The sequence below is a fragment of the Ambystoma mexicanum genome, chromosome 5p (assembly GCF_040938575.1).
Source record: "Ambystoma mexicanum isolate Mex_15411 chromosome 5p, UKY_AmexF1_1, whole genome shotgun sequence".
Classification (NCBI taxonomy): Eukaryota; Metazoa; Chordata; class Amphibia; order Caudata; family Ambystomatidae; genus Ambystoma; species Ambystoma mexicanum.
Genome location: NC_090930.1, coordinates 1,094,625,055 through 1,094,647,670, shown reverse-complemented (window position 1 = coordinate 1,094,647,670; position 22,616 = coordinate 1,094,625,055). Strand labels below are relative to the sequence as shown.

The following is a 22,616-nucleotide window of genomic DNA, read 5'->3' as shown; positions in this document are numbered from 1 at the left end:
ATGGCATTTTAAACCTGCCCTCACCTTCCTACTTTTGTGTCTATACTTCTGAGGGTTATTCCCATTAGATTGTGAGCATGGATACCGCTTTGTGTGAATTGACTGATAAGTATTTGGACCACACCAATTTGGTTCCTATTATTCACAATAGAACAGAGATGTTTTCCTCTCGCGATGTTGATTTGCCACTTTTAGACCTCTTTAGCACACCAACTACTCTTGGAGTATAACCACTGCGCAATCTGCACCCTTGGGACTCAGGTCATCATGTTATCACACCTTTATTTACTTGCTACTTATGGTGGTGTCTCTTTCACCCCATTCTAACCTAAAATTTGCATCCATCGCATGGACATCACGACGCAATGATATCACTTGTTTACATGTGACGTCATCGTGCTGTGATGCACCCATGCGCTCTAGGTATATCCCATCATTTATTCACTACTGGAACCATATGGGAAGACGCTGTTTCACTAGCGAGATTCCTTGCACGATTGCGGCATCTGGACTCCAGATGTTACGTTTTCTACAAATGCCCTTCTTAGTATACACTTGATCAGTATGCTTGCACACTTACTTTTCAGAAGTTCCATCCGTCATTAATCCAGTCTTGTTTACCGAGAAGATAACGCACTAAAATACATTTAAAAATGAGCATCCCAATATCTGATGAAATATTAAACCGGAATATATGCTGCGGCACAGAAAAACATTGCGGTAAATGCCGTGATACTATACTACCATTTAGAGACCAACCGCCGATTAAGCTGCACACCTGAGTTTTTGTCCATTTATTACCCTCTTCTAGACATTTGTGTATGTCCCCCGTGACACTTATTTGGAGAGAGGAATGACTCTATCACCTTATCTTCCACATCTTTGGTAGCCAGGTAAGACGCCTTTGCATAAAGAGATCCTTTTTCTATCACTGTATAATACAAGGTCGATAGTTACTTTCTTTATTGACCTTCTAGGCTCTGCAAACAGTAATTGAACTGAAGTTTTCCTTTCCACATACAAATTCTTACCAGGTGAATATCCAAGTGGTAATGTAAGTGATTTCAATCCGGCACACACCCAAGTCTCGCCCAGCATGAGGTGCGGAGTTGAAGCCCTTATTTATTTTTGTCTATAAGTTCAATATTCTGAACGATAGACCACTCATATCACACCCTTCTCCTGAGACACTCCCCTGCGACCCCTCCCCCCTCCGGTCACACTTAACCAGGAATCGGGCTGGTTTGCAAAGGTAAATATTTATTTATGTATTTAAAATTTAATCACAGTATATTTGAATAGGTAAACAATCACCAATGGGATGACAGAACAGAGTAATATCTTGTAATACACTAGGAATCAGTAATGAGCACCAAAAACATATGCAGCACAGAAAAGAATACTTTTGTGTTGGTGTGGACAGATGGCACTATGGTTGGAGGTTCCCCCTGCAACACCCATCAACCCCCCAATAGGCAATGAAATAGATTTGAGGAGAGAGCAGGTATTCAGGAATAGCACAAATCAAACAGAATAGTAGTCCCACCTTCCCCCTTCAAACACAAGAGAAAAACAGAATTGACTCTTCAGCTGTCAGAAGGGCTTTTAAATTGTCTTTAGAATTGACTGAGCAAAAACACCAAATGTGGACAAAAGTACTTAAATTGTTATAAATTCCTATGGGAGCCGCTTTGAACAGTTGCACACAGTCATAAACAATGGTTTAGTCCAGAGAAAGCATTTGAAATCTCAAAGTCCAAATAAGAAACAATTTAAAGCTATTTCACACATGTAGAATTCTTTCAGAATTGTAATTTGCGGCAAACTGTTCATTGCGCGATATTCGCAACAACGGGAGAATCGCACTGTTTTGTTGGCTTCTATGGATAGCTATGGATGTTAGGTACAAGTAGGAATTAAAATTTCGTTTCTATCATAACAACTGAGGGAGTTATAGAGGTTTTAGTAAAGGTTGTTTGTTGTAAATTAGGCGCGAATGGAAAACAGAAATGCACTTTGAAAATGAAAGATGTTTTTGCTTACACTATATTCTGACTATGAAAAAGAGAATGTCACATGTGAATTTCCACAGTTACGTGGCCAGCGTAACCCTTCAAGTGTGATACTCTAGTTTCCGTTCTGGGATTTACTTGTCTTACTCAAAATCACTAGTGACTTATGATTTTATAAAACAAATGAGAAAAATCAGCGCAATAAAACTGACAATACTATGATTCTGAATTTACAGATGGAATAAATTGAGATTGGGATAAGACTATGCAGAGATATGAGGGTCACTTTTCTTCCTATTAATACTTACAAAATAAGTTACTAGATTGGACTGTTGGTTCTGGTCATGGATTGGATCTGGTCTATGAAGAACAGCACATAAGGCACGGGACTGGATCAGCTAGGCCGGTCGCCGGATTTACACAGGATCTGCCCTCCTAGTCTGTGAGTATTTTAATCAGCTGGATAGCGACTTCCTCAGGCAAGCCTAATGGTGGCAAGCAAAAGAAAAATTCAGGATACTGGTTCACAAGGCCTTCTCATCCCACAGTGCTTCTCTGGGGGTTTGGGAATAAGTTTGAGGATTAGGCCTTGTAGAAATCAATAGCTCTCTATTGCTGGCAAGAGTCTTGGCATCTGGATCTGGAAGAATATTAAAGCTGGATGTAGAATGCTGGATCAAAGTGCTTCGCCGGAATCAGGAAAGTGAGTGGATCTGTGAGTCCCAATGTGAGCCAGTTGTCTCTATTTATGCTTAAAAATGACATCACAATGTGGGTGTATGGACCGGTTTAACTAAGCCTGCCCATGTGAGCTGGGATAGAATCAAAACTTCACCTCTGCCTTGCAATTTGAGTGATTGGATCAAGGCTGGATGATGTCACATTTTATGGTTTGCTTTACAGTCCTCCGAGACCTCCCTTTAGCCACTGGTCTCAAAATCGGATTTTATACTAACTACTAAATTAGTCACCTTTATACAAATCACACACCAAGATGCCATATTTTATGCAGCATTTGTTGCTCAAAATCCTGTAACTGTGGGATCTTGTTTCAACTTTCTACAGAATTTTGTCCTTTTTGCTATGAACACAATTTCCAAACTTTATGCAAATTTCCACAAATATATGTGTTTAACATACGGATGTGCGTGTACATTTTCACAATTCTAACATTAATACATTTTGCATAAAACCACATATATTGCCATTCTTCTCCAGAACATGTGACACGGTTTTGCCGCCTCTTAAAATGTGCAGCCAAAAATTAGATTCACAACTCTGTCCTTGGTATATTTTTCACCCTTTTGGATGACAAGTTATGAGTCTTTAAGAATTGTTCTTTGATCATGTTTAGCAACAGATGGTCTGTCCTTTTTTGTCTCCCTGCAGTCCAGGAGCATCCCCCTCCTTGTTTGTTCCTTCCAGGAGCCATATACGACCACCTTCACACCTTCGTTTCTTGGGCTGAAGCTCTGTCATTGTTCCTTCTCTTTCTATAGACCAATGTCTGGGCTAACCCGCAATTAACATCTCCCAGTGAGTTTCTGATGGGAGGAAGGCCCTCCCCCTGGGATAAACCTGCTTTTCCAGTTTTTGCAGCTCAGCCAGGCTAATTAACTTCGTAAATCCAGCAAAACTCATCAAACATAAATACATTACTTTCTTGACTTTACATCTGGGGGATCAAAACACAACTAAGATCTGTATTCCTTTTAGCAGAAATCCTTTTTGTTTGCTAATCAAGCAGACTTTTTAGTTTTGGGTCACTTTAAAGTTTCATCAGTAACTCATCTGACGTTATCATTCAGGTAACCCAGGATACTGCACCCAGATTTTGACAGAGGCTGTCAGTTTACAGACAATCCAGTTTGTCTGATGAATGTTTTGCTCTTCACATTAGGACTTTGTATGTTCCCAATGCTTCATTAGATACATCAATTTTAGCACCAGGCAAGATTTTGAATGTTGAGAAGTGTTGTGTTATAGGCATTTTGGAGTTTTTAGCAACAAAGCAAATGTCATTTGTAGACACATTTTAGAGTTTCATTTGCAAAGCGCTGCTTCTCCCTCTGCACCCTGTTTGCTGGTCATGGAGCCCACTGGCACATTTCCTGCGGTGTGTGCTCTATTCCACCGCACATGCACCATGGGTGGCAGGTTGTGCATCCCTCTTTGTGTGCTGAAGCACACGGTTTTTGTAGGTTTTTGGGACGCACAAGGGTTTTGCCGCCATTGTTGCAGTTTATTTCACCATAACTGGCAGGGTGATGCCGCATAACATAGCGGAGTGGGTCAATACATCCACACAGTAACATGAGAGCCCTAACATGTTGTATGAGTCCTTAAATCACCATAACGGCTAATAGATCTCCCTTCTATGTTACATCTTAGATCTCTGTCAATTGTTGATTTGTGAAGAACATTGAAAACTTTGCTCCTGATGAAGGGACTACCATCCCGAAACGGGTTGGGCTCTTATTTGCACATGGAAATGTATATGCACTTGCTGTAAAGTGAGGACATTTGATGCATTTAATTTGTTTAATGCATTTAACTTAATTTGTTTGAGCACCCTTTTGTACATAAATCAGTGGTCGACGTGAGCGGGAGCGGTGCTCCTCTACTTTTTTTAATTAAGTTTTACAGCTTCTATACTTTTATTTTAAAAAGAAACTTCAAAACGGTTTCGTTTTAAAATAACAGTGTAGGAAGAAGTTGAAACTTGCACTTTCAGTTCACTGCACTGAGCATTCCCTTAAACAGCAGGCACGTGTGTTTGGGGGTTTGTAATGTGTGTGGGAGAGGGCAGGGCAATGGGGTTTGTGAGGAGCTGGACAGGCTAGCACGGAGCATTGTTCCACTACTTCTTTTCTTACACTTCGACCACTGCATGAAATATATATGCATTTGATGAAATTCGATACATATTGAATTTAATATATCTTAAGCATACATGGAATCCTTTCTATGTTAGGTTTACACTTATCAAAATCTCTTGTTTTTCCACCATCAATATTCCAGTATTGAATTTTCTTTTCTGAAATGTTCTTGGATTCTTTCTTGTGAAATGTTTCTTCTAAAGTCCTTGGGCTTAAACAACATTGATCCTATTACCCATAAACAATGTTTGTTTATACAAACACACCTGGTGTGCAGGGGACGCAAGTGTTCCACAGTTTGTGGACACTAGTTTCTGTCTCTTACTATCCAAGTAGGGGATGGACAAGAAGAACTAAGCTGACCAGTGCCATCTCAGCGTAAAACTCTTGGCTTAAGATGACCTGGTTGGCCCTGCCTGCGTGCCTTCAAGTTCTGACAGTGCTAGGTACACTAGCAAAATGTAGCTAATCATTCTCTGCAGTGCTGAAACTTGGCCCCCACCTTATGTACCTTAACTTTGGGTTTTACCTCTGCACTCGTACACTTTATTTGAGCTCCAGATATGATGAGCTGAACCTAGTGTTTTCTTCCAGACTGTAGCAATTTTCATTTGGTATGTGTACTATATTTTTGACAAAATGTATATTACATTTTCTGGCTGTTAAATGCATTTATTCATTTTATTCACATTGTACGAGTATTGACAATGATGACCATAGTTTTGTATTTAATGCGTTTCTGCTCAGTGATTTTTGTGTGTTTTGGGATCTTAATCTTATTAATCTGCATTTTTGACTGCTATGTATGTTTTATCTTGTGATATGGGTGCTATTTATTCCACATAACATATATGCTATGATATGTATCACTGTTCATTCCTCTCTTTTAACCCGTCGAGATACTTAACTACCTTCCTGTTTTATTACTGTTTTGGATTATGTATACAAGATTGTATTATTGTTTCATGTGAATCATTTGTCGCGATTCCGCCAAAATAAAGATTGATTGATGAACAAAGGATTGGAAAACAAATATTATAAATATGAAATTCTTGACATGCCGTAGGATAAAAATTTGAAATGTATACAAATAGTGAAGAGAGGATGTTTGAGAAAGTCGATCATTGTAAGTATTTAGGTGTGTGCTTAAACAAATATGTATGTGGCATGCAATCAACACATATCTAAGTCAGTGGCAATATTAAAAAGGTGTGGGGGCTTCATGAGTTTTGCATTCTGGTTTGGAGGGGTCCCAGATCAGGAAGAGGAGACACGACACAGCCTCCATGCTGCAAGAGCGGAATGACCTTTTGGAGGTCCAATGTGGCAGTCTAGGCCATAGGTGTGCTCCAGTAGAGGATGAGCTGCGTGGCCCAGGAAGCGTAACAACAGTAGCACACACTGGCATCTAGCACAATGTCACTGGGGAAGAAGGGCCCAGGTGTGGAGCAGGAGAAGGGGAACGCGCGTCCGTCCAACCCACAAAAGGACAAGAGCAGGGACAATGCAACCAGGCTTGCGTTGGTGATGCGTAACGGGGAAGCCCACATATGTCCATGTGGAATGACAGTCAAGTATACCTCCAGCTAATCTTTTTGTAATGTTGGCCGAGGACAGGCAATATGCTTTTCATGAGGGGTGTGAGCTGGTACAGATGCAACACAAAACAATAGTACGGTAATGCAAAAATAAAAGAATGTCCACCCAAGGTGCTTTAGAAATAGAACTTTAGTAAAACTAACAATGAACAGAATTAAAAACACTAAAGAGCCACTGCTGTAAAGGGAAAAGTAGAGAATGCAGACTTTGAGAGCAAAAGGGGCACTCTGCATGAAGGCAAGGGTACAGTCAATTGATTTAAACAGCAAAAGTGAAAGAACTTGAAAGTGCCTTGAAAGGGCATAGAGTAGGGTCTTATAAGTCACTGGGGCTCTTTAGGTCAGACTAGGGGCAGAGGACCATTCCAAATACATCAAATGTCTGTCTTGCTTGTCTTGGTGGCTGAACAGTATCTAGCGGATCTATTTGGTGATTTTCTGCGACCAAGCCAGTGTCTGAATGGTTGAGCCACATTGTTTCAGTGGCATGTTGTCACTGATGCGGCTTTGAGACTGGGTGATCGAGTTGGTGTTTGAGCCGATGACTCCCAACAGGTCAATTTGCGTTCTGGGGATGATGGTTCCTCTGGTTTTAGTCGGCCTTAGAGGTGAGCATGCCAATGGATTCCAGTGGGTCTTGTATGATTGACACAATGCTTTTGCTGTGTCAAGTTGGCATTTGGGAAGTGGTGAGTAGGGTGCTTCCACTGTGGCGAGCCAGCTGTTGAGTCACAGCAGTGATGTGCTTTAGTGGGTTGAATCTACATCAAGATAGTTCAAAGTCAGAAGTAAGAAGTTTGAAGTTCAGAGTGCCAAAGCAGTACCATAGGTGCAGTAGTAGCTCAGACCGAATGTAGCACTCTCAAGTGCACTCATAAGGTTCTTGAGGTGGAAAACAGGGTTCTGAGTTACCCAGGGATCAATCCAGGATCTATGGAGACAAGGAGAGCCCTTTGTTTTCACACTTCGACACACAGATATTTTTCTGAAACCTGCAGGGATCCTTTACCTCCAGTGAACAGGATCCTGATCACATTGTGCAGGCAGCAAAGGAGCCTCGATCCTCAGCAGTTGCACACCAAATGTACCCTTGTGGTGGGTAGGGAGAAGAGCTTTCTTCTTCCTTGAAGCCTACTGTGTTCACCTCTAGTGCAGAGGACTTTGGAGTAGACTTTATCCCCAACAGAGTTCCAGGAGAACAAGTCTTAGTTTTAAAGTCCAATCAAGTAAAGTCCACCCCCTTATATAAGCAACATGTTATAGTGGATTGATTCAAGGCAAGCCTCTTGTTGGGGTCCAATCCAGGCTGCTGTAAATAAGTGTCCTTTTCCTTCTGATGCTATGCCTAGTGTACCTTATATGTGGGAAGTGGGGAGGTGGGGGGAGGGAAGTTAGGTGGCTCCAGCAAGATTCACGATGATGTAGCTCCTCTCTAGGCTAAACTTCTCTTCTTGGCTGCTTCAACTATACCCTATTCCTTTGTCTGCCTACCTCGAAGGGACCTGTGTATGGAGCACCCTGGTGTGAAAGGGTTTTTGTCATGTCATACCAGGACTGTCTTTGAAACACTGGTTCCCAGTGGACCTCCTGAATGGGTGGCATTGTATCACAAGTATGACACTGACACAATGAATACAATTTGTTAAACCTTTATTGAAAATGTTGGGGCTGGAGAAACTCCTACTTTGCCCTATAACTAAGATGGCAGTAGTCTTGGCCATCAAACTATAACAGTCCTAGTAGAGTCTGTCAAATCAAAATGTCCTATGCTAACAAAGCCTAATGTCTGCCATATTTCTTGTCCAAAAATTGTAAAATGGAGAAATGTATGTAACGGAAAAATTAGTGTTCAAAAGAATAAATGTGGTTGGACACATAAGAATAAATGTGGTACAAATGGTTCCAAACCACGGTTTGAGGCCCGCCTGGCCGTCCACGTTGGTCTCTTTTCTTGGCTTTCAAAATGGTATTTCAACACAAAGTTCACAAAGGTCCCCCTCTGTTGGGCTCAGACCTTTCACCACACAGTTCACGTAGGACCCCCCTCTGTGGGGCTAAGACCTCTCACGTAAATGTTCAACACTAACTTGCAAGGGGCTCCCTTCCCCAAGCTTACTATAATTTGGGTCTCCCTCAGTCGGCCTCAGACTAGTTTGGTGTAGCCTTCACTTGCAATATAATGTTGCTACTTCATTTAACACACACCGGTCTCTCAGGTCGCTTGCCAACTCACCGGCTGTGTGCGTCTTTCTTGTTTTGCTATTTCCAATTCACAAGTCAAGGTTAGTACCACAGCCTTGGCCTCGCCTCCCCAACTTTCCCTTCACCAGGGAGGGTCTCTGGCATCCTTGCAACACAATGCAGTCTTCACTTGTGGGATCTGGCCTTCTCCATGCGTCTATGGCAGTCTGTCGTAGTGAACTCTTGGGGTTTTCGACCCGCTGCTCTCATCCCATGGTCTGTTGCTCTGCACCAGTAGGTGTGCCTTCGTCCAGGAAATTCTGTTCATATTTGTGTTCCACCTTGCTCAGAGTGTGTCTTTAGGTGTTGACTTTTATTCATGTGAGGAGAGCTTATTGGTATTAGGTGTATGCACTTAGTGTGAAGTGCCTGCCTTTGCCTGACCCGATTAACGGGACATCTCCAGTACAATGTGAGAGAGTTAGTCTGGTTATTCTCAGTCACCCTCTTCCTCAGCCGAGTGGTTGTGTAAAAAAGAGGGTAGGTGGAGTTGGGACTTCGGAAAATCCTACACAATATGATGCGGTTAATTAACAAAAAAGAGGAGAATACTGCGTCTCACCATCGGCTGCCTCACCCCCACTCCCAGAAGACCCCTCAGACAGGTGATCTTCCCGCACTGGTCGGGCCCCAGGGCCTGGATCCAAAGGCAAAGGCTGTGCCCTGGCCACCTGAGAGAGATCCATGGGGACTAGCAGGTGAGATACCCTTTGGTTTCTCACTGCCTCCAGGGACGATTCTGGTCTCTTAGAGGTAGGTATCAACGTTCCGCAGGGGGATCAAAAGAGAAGCTTCCTTGCCAGAGTCACAAATATTTTTTGTGGGAACATCCACGCCAGAAACAACTAATAACCACCAGCCCTGTCCTGAGTCACCACACAAAGCTGAGATTAATATGCCATCCAAATGCAATTGATTTTATAGTTGTGTGATCCCAGTAGAGTCACCATGTCATAACTAGATATGGCTTATATTTGGAGTTTAACGTGCCACCAGGCGGCTGAGTGAACAATTATTATATTTGGAATCGGAGGGCATTGTAGTTAATAAGCCACTGTCTTTCAGGAATGCAAATGTGACTTTTGCCCCTGCCATGCTGCCACTGCAATGTAGTCTCTGGGGATGTCTGTAGACTGTTGCAGAAAGGCACAAGGTTGCATTATGCTTTTTGGCAAGGAGCATTATGAAGGTGAGATCTCACTATCAGAATGTGCTTTCAGAAACAGAATGACCTACATTATGTTATGGCTAAAAGGTTCAGGCCACCCTGCCCTCACCAGGGGGCATTCTAGCACAATTACATTCTGATTAGACCACTTGCGACACATGTGCCTGACTGAAGCCTCTTTTTTCTTTGTCTCCAAGCTTCTTCGGCATGAACTTCTCTCAAGCTGATCCGAGGATATTAAGGAAGATTAAACCTCTGGCCTCTCCTGCTTAAGAATAGTTAGTTATCTGTATGAAAACAAGTGATTGTAACTTTGTTCCATGCCACCTAACCCCTATCAATTGACCCCAAATGCTATCACGTCTCAGTCTGGCTGTGAGCTCATCCTGTTTAGAACATCCGTAAACACTTATTCTTCTTTGGGCCCCTGTACTAAGCCTTTATTCTAGTAGCTTAACCCTAATGGGCGGTTCCATTGATTCCATCCCATTTGAAGTTTTTTTGTTTTATCTGATTTTAGTTTTAGAATTAATATATGTAATATTCATTAGAATTAGTACCTTTTGATATTCGTGGGATTCCCTTTATCTGGACATTCAGTTCTTTATCGTTTGAAACTGCTGTAGTGTTAGTTATTTCTCGCATGCCCATCACTTCTTGCAGAGTTAAGTCTTGAGCACAGCCTTCCCACCAAACGGTGAGCCAAGAGTACCTTACATTTTCTCCGTGCACGACTATTTTTAAATAGTTGCGTTTATGTACTGTGAATGTGCAATGCGAATGTACTCTTTTACATTCTGAAAGAATCATACTTGTGGTGCACTATTCACGCATGAAAACACTCGACACTTCTTAGTGAACCTATAAGTAGGTGCTTGTGCTTGATAAGATGTGCAGTATTTCCATAACTTAGTGTCAAGGCTAAGGTAAGCTAGCAATGTATTTTAGTATGCCTGTATTAAAATAGTATGTGTTGCAATGACGAAATAAGAGGAGCTGAGCGAATGGATCGGATCAATATTCCGCATGCAAGGGAACCGTTGCGTTTTCCCATTAACTTTTGGGGGATTTCCACAGTTAAAATTGGCATGTGTTGTGGCTGGTAGCTACAGTATGTTGGTTTATATCTGAGCCGACTTGAAGCCTATTCATTATTCTCGTCAGTTGTTAAAAATTTGGCAGGCTCTATCATAACAGCAGCTGGATTTCAGATAACCTAGCACTGCTGGCAACATGTCGGGGCATATGGGGATTTATTAAACAGTGCAACCCATGCAAAAAAGGAAACTTGGGTGAATTACTTTATCCAAATTTAAAACAGCTGGTCATGAATAGACAATTTGTGACATAAGTATTTTTTGCTGAGGCTTTAGTTAATTTAGTACCAAGGGTCTTTTTTTGTGATTGACAAATGTGAGCTCATGGTCTACACGTTTTCAAACAAGAGGTAACACCGAGCGTGAAGGTAAGCCGTTGGAGTGGTCCACTGCGTTTGCAATTGCAGTCCGTGTTAGAAAAGGAGATGGATGCCCTCTCTCTTGGGACTGTTATGAATATGAATCTTAAGGTGGCAGATCAGTGATCATGTTTCTAAATGCGGATTCATGTAGTGCTTTAGGAATGCTGCGTATTCTGCTCACATTTCACAATAGTCTGCAGTCGGGTTTGTTCAACGTAGTCGGGTGTTCTTGCATTATTGTGCAGTCAGTGCAGTTGTGGATGGGTTAGCACAGCACCATTATGTGTGTTATCTCGTGTGTCTAACATGGCAGCACTTGGATGGTGATAGGTGGATACTCTGGCAAAATCCCTGTTTTTTAGGGGGGATTCGGACTTTCCCTGCATAGTTAAATAGGGTTGGGATAACGCGGGGAATCCCCTCTTAGGGGGTATAAAATGAGGCACCTTCTTGTACCCTCATTCCCTCACTCAGATAACACTATTACCAGTCAGAGGTACCTGATGCAAGGAGTCATCTACACTGCGTCACAGTTAGTGTCAGTAGCTAACTATTGCTCAACTTGTTTTTACAAAGAATGAGGTGTCTTTTATAACGCATCAATTATCAGTGTTAGCGGTTTTACGAGGCCAAGACCTTGTCCGATAGAAAGGGTCAAAGAGAACATGCACCGATACCCAGACTGTAGTCTAGGGGAAAGGAAGCGTAGGAAGGGTAAACTACACCAATCGAGAAAGAAATAATGAGTTGATGGAAGAACATAGACACAAGAAGGGAAGAACATGAAGAGGGTGGGCGGGGAGAGGTGATGTATTTATGTCTGTATGTGTATACAAATATACACAAAAAGTGTTACCTGGTTTTCACCCGATCTCCCAGGTTCCATATACAAACAACAATACAAAAATGGATCAGGGTGAATGCTTTGGATAGACTATTAATCAACCTCAATTATTCCTTGTTGGCAAATAGTCCATTTTATGTATACACATGTTATAAAAACATCAGCATATTATCATATATATATATATATATATATATATATATATATATATATATTTCCAAACGAAAAGTTCAGCCCGGAACAGAACAGGGCAAAACCAATGGATTGCACTCCACAAAGCAGCTGAATCTGGAAAATCCAGTCATCAGCAAAATGAAGGGCTCAGACGGCAAAATCAGTTAGCACCAAATGTCCTTTATTAAATCAAAAGTGCATCAGAGAGGAGGACCTGAAGAGCACAACGACGCGTTTCGCGGTTCTCCGACCGCTTGATCACGTAAGTAGGGAGAACATAGAAGGAGGACTCATTTAAGCATCGCTCGAACTCTATGGTAACAATGCATAGAGAAGACCTAGACACACGTTGATACAATGAATAATTCACTAGGCGGCCATATTGGAATGTGCAAATAACAACATGTGCATTAATGTACCATCAAATAAATAAAATAGAGTACACTGTATATTAACAGTCAGCAGTCACCAATTTCAAACTGGCAAGTAGCCTGCACAGCCGCAATATTCAATTAAAGTGGGAACTAAGAATGATACGGAAAACTTAACATATACAGTGCGTGTAAAATACGAACATACAGAGGATAAAACCTCAGCCGATAGCAAATGCCACTATCAAATGAAAACCCCTTATGATGGGCCATTAATGGAAACCTATGCCGTTAAAGTTGGCATACTCGGCAGAGTCATTCCGTCTCAAAAATGAGTCCCACAAATTGAAAAAAAGGGAGCACTGGGTTCAAACATTCGCTAAAATGCAAACAATTTCATGGTCAACAGTCTCACAATATATATATTTATATATATATATACACACTCAGGTAGTTCATCAGGCATAAATGGAATTTTAAAAAACGGGAAAATGCAAATCAGTAATGGCTGTATGCATGGACAGAATAAAGTGCTTAGTGCAAGAGTTACCAATAAAGTGCATAGCAGCATGAGTACAAGGCAGAGGAAAAGAGAAAAGAAAAATAAGGGAGTAAAAAGTAAAAGGTACTAAAAAGGGAAAGGGGGAAAAAATTATGAAAAAATGTGGAATAAGACTGAAAATCTCAACAGCAAAAATCCTATGCACAGTGCTCTGTGTCCATGATGGCTATAGTTAACAAACTCAGTAGGCCAGGAGTGTATAGTATGAAACAAAACGTCTATTTAAAATATATATTTAGAAAAATCACTAAATATCTAAATTAACATAAAGTTCCAATGGTTAAAAACTATCATACTCCCTCAAGTAAAGCAACAGACTAGTAGGCCCTAAGAAACAAGCCACCATGGATAGCCGGAGGAAATTCAACAAATATATCCACTAGAAAAATGCAAAGTGCAATATCCCTTAAAAAACCTCAATTATTGAGGCCAACCTTCCGTCCCCTAGGTAGTACTGCAGCCATAGTAAGATAATACATTCAAAAAAAGACCAGTTAAATTCTATAATAAAAAACCCGAATGCAAGAAATGTATATTCCGAACTCCTATATATAAATATTAGAGGCGAGACAAGGTTATAAGACCTAGAAAAAGCAAAGAGTCCCTCCTTCATAATGTGACACAATATAATCATCTAAAATACCCAAATAATGAAGTGTAAATCAGCCCTACAAAGATACATGTTAAAAATAATGTGCAAAACGTGGGAACACTAGTACATGAAATCGCAACCTGTAAAAAACCTATCATAAAAACTGTGAAAAAACTGTAAGACAATAGAAAAGCATTGCTAATATTCTCAGGTAGGAGAAAACCTTATGAAACAGTAATAGATGTTAAGAGGTCATACATAATACATATTTAAACACCTAGCCTTCAACCATTGTTGAGCCTTGGTAAACAGAAAATTGCATACCTATTAGATCCCTAAAAAAGTATACAACTCTTCATCAAGGTTATGACCTCTAGGTTTCTTGGTCTCATGGTCCAAAATGGACTTTGTCTCCAATTGCCTCAGCAGTAACTCTCTGTTACCACCTCTGGGTGACTTGAGCACTGTATGAATTCCAAAGAAGGAAAAACCTTCCATTTTACTGTCATGATGGGACTGATAATGTAAAGCCATAGGATAATTAGAATCGATGTTTTTGATGGCTCGAATATGCTGAAGAATTCTCAACTTAAGTTTACCTTTTGTACTGCCGACATACCACATATTACAAGGGCAACTCAAGACATAGACCACATAATCTGTGTCGCAAGTAATTCTAGATGCGATCTTGATGTTGTTACCCAAAATAGGATGAATATAATGGGTCTTGTTGACCGCATATGTACACGCTTTACATTTGGAACACTTACTGAAGCCATTAGATTTAGTATTCAGCCAGCCATTGGTCACTACATTGGTAATTGGCCTCATAAAGCTCGGAACCAATGTGTCCTTGAATGAGGTAGACTTCCTAATCGTGATGTTAATATGGTCACCTAGAATTGTTTTCAAATGTTCATCAGATTTAAGGATGTGCCAATGACGCTGCATCACTTTTCGAATGTGATGTGCTTTAGCTCCAAATGTCAAAATGAGTCATGTTTCATTAGTATTCGCCCTGGTGTGGTCGACCGGATCAGCCAACAATAGCTGAGAGCGGTCCATGCTTCTCGCTTTCAAAAAGGCCGTCTCAAGAATTTTCTTGGGGTATCCCCGTTGTCTTGAATTTGTTAGCCATATAGGCACATTCATAGTCGAAGGTTTTGATCTTTGAACAGTTTCTACGTATTCTAACAAACTCACCATAGGGGATGCTCCATTTAAGGGCGGTGTGATGATTGCTCATGGCATGCAGTGGGATATTAGAGCTTGTGGGTTTTCTATAAAGACTGGTGGTGAGTGCACCTTGAGCCACAGTAACGAGAATGTCCAAGTCTTGCTGTGGCTCTCGGTGAACTGTAAATTCAAATCATTGGTATTAAGAATGTTAACAAAATCCAACCAATCTGCACTAGTCCCATCCCAAATAACAAACAAATCATCAATATACCTCAACCAAAGGGCAATTTTGGATGTGTGATGATTGTTCTCGGGATGCCAGACTACAAACTTTTCCCACCAACCCATAAACAAATTTACATAGGAGGGGGCAAAGGTGGAACCCATAGCAGTACCTGATATATATATCAAGTGCATACATATAAAATGCTTATCACAGTGAAACAGACAGACATTTCTCAACACTCAAATATTTTTTTTAAAAAGTATGCATTACTAATACCTCCTAGTGCTGACATTTTTCCAATCTTGCATCCTAATCTCCCCAACACAGTGAGAACATTTGGAAACCAATTTTAACAGAAAATATTTTGTCAAGCAGGAGTAAAGACACGCGCATAAGGATACCGTAATCACGGAAAGCAAGACTTAACCAGGACTAACACCAAATTAAACAAGATACCGAACAAGGGTCTTCAGTTTGAGCAACCACAGAGAACGATGAACATCAAGAAAAACGAATAGGCAATAGCATCTGACCAACACATTCTTATCTTACAATCCTAAAGGAACACAAGATACTCGCCCAAGCAGCATCATAGATCACAAAATAGGGGAAATGTATACCTAATATGAATGCTGTTTAGATATGACAGACTATATGTCAATAGGCAAATGTTAAAAAGCAATATCTAACTGTTGAATGAACTGTTATACTTGTGCCTTGAAAAAGCCCAAGCAGGGGAGAAACGCATGCACGTGCCTCCGAGCAGAGTTTGTTGCACTACTATACACATACTGATGTTTGGAACAATTTTATGAATAATTATTGGAAATGTGAATAAATTATGAAATATTCTGATCAAACACTACCTTCATTAGTCTTTTATCAGATAATATAAATACCAAAAATAACTGCACAGGCTAACATAGAACACAAAAACTTAAATACATACAGAACGCATGCAATACTAAACATTTAACAACCAAACAACATGGGCAACTTGGTACAGTATGCGTATTGTGTTGTGTTGGGAAATGGTTCTGATGAAAAGAAAAGGAAAATGTGATACATTGTGGAGAAAAGTATTTTCCGGTAAAAATAGTTTTCTTTTTACTTCAGAGGGAAGTACTTGTGGAAATTAGCAAAGCATGGGTGCATGATGGACCCAAGAAGTGCTTGGCCGTTACAGTAATCTGTTAATGCTTGTTGGCCAAAGGTTGTCAGGGAGTGTTGATAAGCGCCCTCTGCTGTCTCAATCACTTAAGCTGGTGTCTGCCAGGCCCGTATGTCAGTGGTGATCTAGTCAAGAATTGGCTTTGCGAAAGGTGATGCAGCGGACAAAAAAGGGAACTATCCCCAAAGGGCCGTACCGTCATAGTCGCTTGGTGAGGTTATGATTGTTGAGGTGGAGGACAGCGGTCCTGTTTCGGTGTCATGAAGCAAAGCCTGGATACTGTAAAGACTTGAGGTAGATGATTTAGCCTCCACCACACTGACTGACGGTTAGACCCCTTCTTCCACTATGGTGCGCCCCACTGCTTCCAAGGAGGCATATGTGCCTCACATTGGGTTAGTTTCAAAAGAGGACTGTCTGAAATTGTTATAGCTCTGTGAATAACAAGAAGGCTGCATCACAAAATAATAATGTGCAACTTGTCTAAAGTAAGCAATCGCTTAAATATCACAGTCTGTAGAATACCCTAAATGAGAACATATGCGTGAAGAACTCTGCAGTGTGAAGCATAGATATAGTATAAAATAGCATCAGACTGCATATGGATTGGTCACAACATGAAAAAACAAACAAACATATCACTAAGCGACCACCATGGGAACAAATTTGGATCCGGAATATTGTGAAAGGAAAATAGGGTGATGTCCCTTACCAGGAAGACAATGTATGTGTGGATCAGCTGGGTAAAGTCAGGAACTGGGCTTCAGCAACCCAACAGATAGTCAAAACAAGGAACGGCCTCTACACTCCCCACCCCATCATCTCAGAAAGCTTTAGTGCTTTGACTGTATGAGACTAGCAGATTACAAGTACCAGATGCCAGCCTACAATCCAGTAAGGGTCCATTATTGATATAGGCCAACTTGAGACCTCTAAAAACTGCCTTATGGTTGGTACTAATTCCAAGAGCTATACAGACCCCACAAGAGAACGAGTGTGATAGTCACGTGCATTGTCATTTTTCCACATAGGCCTTCAACTTGTTGTTATGCATCACCTTGATAGTATTTGCAGCTCCACAGAACAAGTGAACACATGTTTTTATGTGTCAAACAAGCTGACACCATGGACCAGTCCTTTTCCTAAAAGGCACTTTACTGTGTGATTTAGTTTACTTCAGAGTAGAAACAGATTGGCAAACCAGGCTTAGTTGTAATGACCCAAACAGTAACACTTCAGATGATTTGAGACTCGTCAGAGAAACGTGTAACTCCAATTAGAAATCCACTGCTTAAAATAAAGAAAAACCGTGTCAAGAAAAGAAATTGAATGCCAACGCCGCCCTGCTGGATCTGATGGCAGAGCAGGCACGCCACGTTTTGTACCAAACGCACTCTCGTCATGGCTGTGCTGTAACCCAACAGCCCAGAAGAGTCCTGCTTCCCTTCCCTTCCCTTCCCTTCCCTTCCCTTCCCTTCCCTGTGGAGCCAGTGTTAGTGTGAAAAGGAGTTAGTGGAGTGCAAGCAGCCCACCCTTTCATTAAAGGCATTATTTCCCCAGGCCGGCTTCTACATTATCCAAAACCCTAATCCACCTATACTGTGACAACTGTGTGCAATACCCCAGTGCTGCCCCATAACACAATTATTGCTGGCCAGCCAAGTGCATTATGACCATTAAAATTCTTAAGCCCAACAACATGCAGTTTGTATGCGCATAGCAAAACATTGAGTGTATTCTTACATTAGGCTGTGCCAGTCCCGAAGAGTCGGAGAATCGAGCACGAGTGCAAAATTAAATTGATTTGTTGAGAAATCCAATTAAAAAGCGAGAGGGGTTGGTAATATTTTCAAAGGCTTTGCAAATATATAGAAAAAAAAGAGTAGGCGGAAGACAGTGAAATGCGTTTCTTTTTTAATTATATTGCAGTATATGAATTTAGATTATTTTTTTTGCAGTATTCAAACGGTACTTAAGGGTAAGAGGTTCTTCAAGATTTCAGGGATTAATATTCAAAGTCATTATTGTATGTTTAAAGCTTGTGCCTTTGTTTGTAGTTGCGAATCAGTGGATTGGGTTTCGTAATTCATCTTGAAAACCTTTTGCAGCTATCCCTGAAAAGTACTTTTGATCAAAACAAACACATCGTTCAGCGGCGCAGTATCTTGGCGTGGAATGTCATGAACTGCAATTACTGAAATAACCGCCAACAAGATCATCTATTGATGAAAGGGCCTTCAAGATGGCGGCGGGCTTTGAAATCCCTGTTTGTTATTGTTGACTGAGCTTAATTGTGCCGCAACCAAGTACATTTCTCTTGTGCTGGGAGAGTGTGCTGGCAATCAAAGGATAAATTAATCTCTTGCTCTTTTCCTTATTTTCACTTCTTCCACTAAGGGTTTTCATGAAAGGCACACAAAGCTTTTCCCTGTAGCCGTCTGATTAAAGATGTGCTGCCACTGTCTGTGTTTCCGATTGATGGATTTCGATAATTAATCATTTCCCTGTTTAATAATGTCTAACTCATTCAACTGCTGCTTGATTGAGTCTCGTTTAAAATGTCAACATATCCGTCACTTTATGGAAGCAAGGTTGCTGATCAATGCATGTTTATTGGAGCTGTGTTAGGTGCCTAATAAGTCTGCACCTACAGGTAGCAGGGTAAGAACGCCATCACGTTTTTTATGAAACTCCCTTTAGGAAGGCTCACCCAGCTATGTCTCTTCCTCTGTCATTCCGGGGCCTTTTCACTAAGCCAGGCAAAAATGGCCCATCTCTGATTATTTGCACATTTGGACAGCCCTTGGCGTTTGGGAGATGATCTATGCTCTAAGCTTTAATGACGTTAGTTAGCATGGAAGAGGTTTCCATCTGGCGGTGGCCTTTGCCCCAGCCTCCACTAACCCCAACAATACTAGTCTCAATTTAGTTGCCTTGGTGGAAATAATACATTACAACATTGGTCCCGATTCCAGAATTGCCAAGGAGCTTTAAATCACTGAAGGAATAGATCTGCACATTGAATCCCAGTCCATTCTACTTGTGTTTAAGTCTGGCACTAAGCATCAACAAGCACGGAGCCTCAGCATGACTTGGCTCCAGCGAGGACTCGCCTCTCACTACAGCAATGGACAGCTTCCCACGCAAGGAATATGAGCGTGCACCTCTCATTGCGTGGGGTGTCCCCACTGGTCATAGTGTATTCTGAACTTTGATTCGCCTATGTTCTCATTTCTACTCAATTGTCGGATTACTTGTCTGGATATCTTTTTTTACTTCGTGTTCAGTTTTCCTGAATCATGAGGCAGAGTTTCCAGGTTTGTTTTCCTGTGTTTCTAGAGAGCTGATACCTGTGCCTAGTTCTATTTTTGTGTTTCTTTGCAAGAGATTAAGTCAACTGAGCATCAGCCATTTGGAACATCCGAGCTGAATGACTACGTAGATAAAAACATGGCTGCAGCTGGCTTCATAATAATGAGGCCGGGCAATGCTACAGCAGTTTTGGTGACGGAAGAGCAGTAAAATGTTGCTGTTAACATAGCTCGGTGGCCTGAGCGCTCACTGCTGCGATCTGTGTGATCTGTGAGGTTTGAATCCTGGAAAGGCCATCATAGCCTTCCATCCTTCCGAAATTGATAAGTGTACCAGCTTCGGTTAGGTGATAATTATATGTAAATATTTCATGCACAGCACTTTGGTGACAGCGCTATATAAATAATAAATTATCATCAAATTTTTTATAGATTCTGTGCCCCTTCATGTTTTAAGGCAATTTTCATTCTCACTGGCTTGAAATGTGCCTGCATGAGTATCAAGCTAGCCAGGCTCTTTTGGGCTACTAGCAGGCGTGAAATAGCTCCCAGCAACTCCGCGCCCTCTAGTGGGTGGTGCAGGATCGAAATTGCAATCGATAGCCCAACTCGTAAAAGTGGTATGCCTCTGGTTAAATCCGTGCTACTCCATTTCGAGATGATTTTTAGTTCTGATGAGGCCAGTTCATAGAGCGTCTTTGCATTCAGTCACATTTCAGGGTTTGCCAACAGATCTTCCAAGATTGTGCTGTGAATCCTGGAGACACGTTGTGTGGTCGACCTGCTTTTGATCAGGGCTGGTCAACGTGGTGTCAGGTTGGGAGAGCATCAATAAATATCATCATAGTGACACTCCATTGCAAAGAGCCTAAATTTATTTTTGCCGCTTTACAGACATTTATTTTACATATAATACCAATATACATTGAATCTCTAATTGCAATGTGCTGGTACTATTTCTCCTGTGCGTCAATGTTATTCTGTGGACAGTAATGGTCACATCAGCCTTGGAGCTATGGGCTTTTGTTATGCATTCAGATGCGTGTTTGCGCCTACTAACGTGATGATGTCTTATGCAGGCAGGTCTGCCAGCAGGCGCTGCAGTTATTTCACAGCAGCTTTTTTTGCATCCTATCCACCGGAGACTTGTGCACAGCCTTAACATGTGAAAAAGCGTGTTCTCGACGAGATTGTTTGAAATTAGCATGGATCGGCCCATGAATCAGTGTAACTTTAATGCGTTTGTTGCAGGGGTGTTACTCGCCTTTCATCGTATTCCGAGCGCGCCCATCTGTTCCTGCTTTTTAAGAGTCTGCGAGTGGCAAATATGGCGGCGTTAGGCTGAGGCTTTCAGTGCGTAAAACGTCCAGCCATGTCTAATTACCCCTGCGCGCGATGGGCCTGCTGCAAATATCTCCGGAAGCTAGCCCGGCAGGTTTTTGCTTGGGAATGTGTTTCCACACTTTAACTTGCTGAGAATGTTACCTAGCTTAATTTAGCAGCAAGCAATCTCTGGTTGAAATGGTATGCTGCAAATGGAGGCTGATGATGGGGAGGCTCAATGGCTTTTCCAGGACGCTGCTTCCTCAGTCTCACCCGCATGTGAGGCCGCATGCACAGCTCTCCCACACTGAGTTCTAATTGCTTTCAAGAGTGTGACGATAGCCGTTTGTTTAAAGCAGAAACGTGCGGTTTGCTTCTTTGTGTGCAACCTTGATTTTACAGTGTATTGTTCAGTTGCAAGCAATTGGGGGGCGGGGGATTGACCGTTTAGCAGAAAGCCGGAGTGTAATAGTCAGGATCCACCTAATCCATGTTGCAGTTGAAGATCCGTGCCGGCAAGGATGAAAGGCTGGTAGAGTTTGACAACTTAGTTATTGTAGGGTTGGGAGTTCAGACAGGAGTAAAGAAGATACCTACTTTTCACTGAATTTGACACGCAAAGAGAGACTAGTTTATCCAACAAGAGTTATTCAGATCCCTGGGGACAATGGAGGGCATTTTCGACAGATGATGGGCTAACCCAGGGGTTGGGGGAAAGATGTCAGAAGAAAGAGAGATGGAAAGGGGACTGTAAAAAAGGCAACAAATCAGCAGGAGCAAATTTCAGTAAGGAGGCCAGTATAGGGTAATCACTGATGGAAGTAGCATTCAAAGAGGGCAATGATCGAGAAAACTTTCATCTGAGCAGAGAGGGAATGTGCCCGAGATAGTGATACATGCGTCTGGAATATTATAGATCTTTTGTCCTGTACTTAAACATCCCAGTAGGAATTTGAGTACCAAGGTGTGTTTGGAAGTTGGTTGGTTGTGCCCTTGCGAAAAGGATTTAGGGGGAATGTGTGAAGTAGGGTTGCAGGAAAGAGCATTAGAGAGAAAAAGAGGGATTAGAGGGGAGATATAGGTCACGATGGAGAGGGATGGTGTCTGTGATAGTTTGGGTGAAAATTGATCCAGTGTAAAGTAAATTGTAGCAAGAACAAGTTATTAACCACGATGCACACCTTAGTCACAATTTTGATTCAAGTGTATCAGGTTTTGACTAAAGGCAGTTAATCGTTAGGTTAATGTGATTTAAGGTGCAGGGGAGAAGTACTCAGCCTTGGTATCTAGGCTGGTCAAATATACAAAGGAGAAATGGTTGAAACCATTTCTCCTTTGTAAAGTAAATTGTAGATCAGGAGTGCCAGAAGTTTGGAGGGACATTTTTGTGGTATCTGTAGAAGAACAGAGTAAATAAGGGCAGGCAGATTCAGGAGGAAATATCAGTATTACAAATAATAGCACGTGCATGTTTGATGGACTCGAGATGTGCTTAGGCAGACTCCC

The 22,616-nt window shown here is 41.5% G+C and overlaps 1 protein-coding gene across 1 annotated transcript in view; it reads left to right on the top strand.

Annotated features, from left to right (window-relative positions):
* CDKAL1 (CDK5 regulatory subunit associated protein 1 like 1) overlaps nt 1-22,616 on the top strand; it is a 3,349,023-nt gene that overhangs the window by 2,401,259 nt on the left and 925,148 nt on the right. The gene's annotated exons all lie outside the window — the stretch shown is intronic.